A 4,226-nucleotide genomic window follows, 5' to 3' on the forward strand; every position below is an offset into this window, starting at 1 on the left:
TGTTATCAGTATTTGATTTAGTGTGTATGGGATTTGCAGCCGGGGAGTTCGGGAGTAGCAGTCAGACAGTCTTAGATTTAGCACCTCAGCATCTAGCATTTCAAGGTGAGTTTCCTTGAAATAGAAACGGCTCTACGACCACAATGCCGACCTATTTGGTTAGCAGTAGTTCCGGACCTTGGTCTAATGCAGTAGTATGTATGCTTGATGTCTTCGTGATTCATGCATGTTTTGTTATGTGTAGTAGGTCGGGCACGCCCGATACAGAATGTGATTATGCTATATGTTCATGATATGTTATATCTAGTTTACTCCGGACTTAGGTCCGATGCTGGGCAGGGCCCGATGTAGTGGGCAGGGCCTAAGTTATTCCGGACTTCGGTCTGATGTCGGGCGGGCCCGATGTAGTGGGTGGGGCCCAAGTTATACCAGACTTCGGTCTGATGCCGGGCGGGGCCCGATGCAGTGGGCGGGGCCTAATATGTGTTATCTGTACTACGGTATAATATGTGGTAGTTTGGGGGAGCTCACTAAGCTTTGTGCTTACAGTTTCAATTTTTGGTTTCAGGTACTTCCACAAGTAAGGGGAAGAGCTCGAGTTGATGGCATGGAACACACCACAACTTCAGATTTATCCTGGGAATTTTATTCAAATATTTTGATATGATAGATACAATATTTGTTGACACAGTTACTTGACTTTTGAGTTACTGATTCTATGGTTCTTAGTATGTATGACATTCGATGATGTGATTTTTAGTATTATTAAAACAAAAATTTTGGATCGTATTTTCGGATGTTACAAGTTGGTATCAGAGCCTTGGTTTGAGGGATTCAGGCTTACTCTCGGGTGTGGCTGGACTCAAACTAAGGAAATGGTAAAAAGATTCTCAAAAGAAAATTTTTTTCGAAAAGATTTTTTGAAAAAGAAAATTTCAAACGAAAAGAGTTTTTGAAAAGGAGAAAAATGGTGTGGTGCATGCGATCAGCCGAGCTCAAGTAAGTACTCCCAAATTACCCATACAAGTTTATGTTATGTTTATCAATTCTAGTTTTAGTATAACAACATGCTAGAATAGGACTAAGGATTTAGGAGGATGCCTTATGTGCATGCTATATGTGTTTCAGCTTTATGAGACTTGCATGCTAGTATTGAGTAGACGGTAGTAGGATAGCATGTTAAGGTTATGCCTGATAGTATGAGCTTAGCATTGTATGCTAGTACAGTTTCTCGTTATGAGAATAGATTTGCTTGAGTAGTTTCCTGTGTCTGAATGTTGCTTGCTTTGTGCTTTGTAGGACTATGAGTGATGGGAGTTAGCCATTAGGTGAATACGTCATGTCACATGTGATCAAGGTGGAATAATCTCAGAGCGCTGGATTTGGCCCTATTGCGCAGCTCTTGTTTGAGTCTAACCATTGTGGGGATGAGTCTTTTACTCGAAGGATATCTGAGCCTCGTCACATGTGATGGTATTCAGGTGATGGCTAATTAGCATTACAAGGAGACCTTCAGCAGCTGAGGACTGGATTGGGTGGAGTCGAGGCAGTACTTGAGGAAAGTGCGGATATATGTGGAAGGTAGTATGGGCCCGTAATATTGAAAGCAGAGGATTCGTAGTTGAAGTAAGGAAAACTGAGATGAGACCAGGAAATCTGCAGTAGTAGCGATCCCTTGAAATATATCAGTGCTTCTGATGTTTGTCGTGATGTGTTTTCAGAATGGTGGTTTTACGCCCTAGACCAGCAGTCGGTAGTTCAGGTGTCGGAGAGGGATCAAAATCAGGCCCGGAGGCCTAGCAGTTGGACGAGCAGACTAGGGAGTTTCTCTCTTCAGAGATTACTCGCATCATACTTGATCAGAATCCTGTGATCTTTGGTTCGATTAAGGAGGGTATTTTAGAGCTGATAGACGAGAGATTGAGCACTTTCCATGTTGAGGTGGCAGTTATGATGGGGTCACGCACACTCACCTTTAGGGAGTTCCGATCTTGTGGAGCTCCAGATTACCATGGGGCACGAGATCCCATTACGAGTACCAGGTGGTTGGCGGATGTCGCTAATGCATTCCGCACCAACAGATGTACCAAGGGGGACAAGGTCAGACTAGCATCCTGTCTTCTAAAGGACAGGGCATGAGATTTGTGGGAGGAGATTGGGCATGTTATCGAAGATGACACAACTATTGATGCGATGACCTGGGCTGATTTTTCTACCAGGTTCAGAGCCGAGTTTGCACCGGTTATCGAGGAGCAGCAGTTAGCCAGAGAATTTCAGGATCTCACCCAGACTACAGAGACAGTGGCGGAGATTACCACCAAGTTCAGGTAGAGGGCTCTTCTCGTTCCTCAGTACGCATCTGATGAGGAAATAAAGAAGTCCCGTTATCATGAGATGTTGCGTAGTGATATCCGTAAGTTTGTGAGCCGGTTCAGCTGTAAAACTGTGACAACTCGATATTTCGAGACAATGTAATGTAAAACCAATCAAAATTGGGTCAAAATATAACGTTCCTAAAATCTTATTTGGGTTAAATAAAGTAGTAGGAATCGTATCAAGGTTTCCAAGCATATAAAGAACACTAAAATCCGAGTTATAACGAAGAAGTTATGACCAACCGAAGATTCTCGGCAAAAACCGGCAGCACTGATAGACGTAAAACGTGAAGTTTCAATACAATAGTTTTTGGCCTTAGATATCTAAATGAAATTTTTTGATGTCATCAAACCGTAAACGTACATAAAAAGAACGTCCAAATCTGACTTCGTATGAGGAAGTTGTGATTTTTCTAAGTTACAGATATAACAGTAGACAGCTAAAAACTCGAATCGGAGATCGAGCGACTTTTGGCCGAAATGACCTAAACAAGAATTGAAGGTCTCGTCAATGGTATTTCAGCGGTAAAAAGTCTGGCAAAAACCAACGTCAGATAAAGAAGTTATGAATTTTTAAAGAAATTCCTTAATCACGCCATTTTAATAAATAAATAATAAAAATAATTTCGGAATTTGCCAACGTAATCTAAACGAAAGTTGTAGATCGTAGTCTCACCTTCGCGGGGATATAAAGAACGTCGAAAACGGAGTTCGTATGAAGGAGATATGAATTTTAGAAGTTTAATTAAAATAAATATAAAAATAATTATTTATTCTTGGTAATATCCGAAGGGGAGTCAGCGGATAGGGTCGATGTACGCGCCGCGTACTCTCGTACGCCTCGCGTACTCGAATGAAGGGCCTCGGATCGTCCACGTCGCCCTATGCGAAGCTACCGACCCGTCCCATCCGACCCGCCCCATCCGACCCGTCCCGTCCGAAGTGCGTAAGCGATGACGCACGGGTACGCGCTGCGTACGCCCGTACGCCCCGCGTACGGAGGCGGTTCAGCACCCCTATAAAAGGGATGCGAGCCTTTCCGAAAAATTTGTTCATTTTCTCTCTTTCTCTCACGATCTTGCCTCGATTTCCATGCCCGTTCAAACTCGAAGCTCTGGTCTTTGTGCTCAAGTCCCGAGGGTCGATTTTACTCCCGAGATTCCCGAGAATCCCGAGAAAAATCCATTTCCCGAGACGAAACTCTGCCCGGTTTTCGATCTCGCTATCTTCAAACTTCCAAGTGAGTTCATACCCCTTTCAAACACACTTTAAATACATTTTAAATGCTTTTATACTTCTTTAGGGGGGAATACAAGTAAACATACGGTTATTATCGTATATTTTATAAAGTTTCACTTCGCTTGTTTTACCGAATAAATCACTTGGAACTCATCACTATTATGGAAAACTCTTGTCATACTTTGCGTGCATTAGACTTATACAAAGTATATAATTATTTCAAAGTACCTTTCATTGTTAAGTCGTTTTATACATTCTAAAAACTTATGATCTTGCTTTGTCAAACATTGTGAAAAAGGATAAACTTTGCATACAAAACTATCACTTTAATATAGACTTAGTTGAGAATCCATGAGACGTGTATATCTTCAAACGTTACTTTTCTTTATTAAAAAGTAATGCTGCAAGTCCTGTCTATAACCAGAGTCTCCCGTTCGGAGAATGTGTCAAATGTGTATAGATCTATACGGGAAGTCATGATCCCGCGCCCTGACTGTTAGCTACAGTCCGTATTTTGGGGTGACAGTTGTCATAACGCTGCGACGCCTGAAGAACGTCGTTACAGGCATATTATGTTTAGTATGGTTATAAAACTCATCGGATATACAATTA

Source organism: Lactuca saligna, chromosome 3, assembly GCF_052625555.1.
Source record: "Lactuca saligna cultivar CGN05327 chromosome 3, ASM5262555v1, whole genome shotgun sequence".
Lineage (NCBI taxonomy): Eukaryota > Viridiplantae > Streptophyta > Magnoliopsida > Asterales > Asteraceae > Lactuca > Lactuca saligna.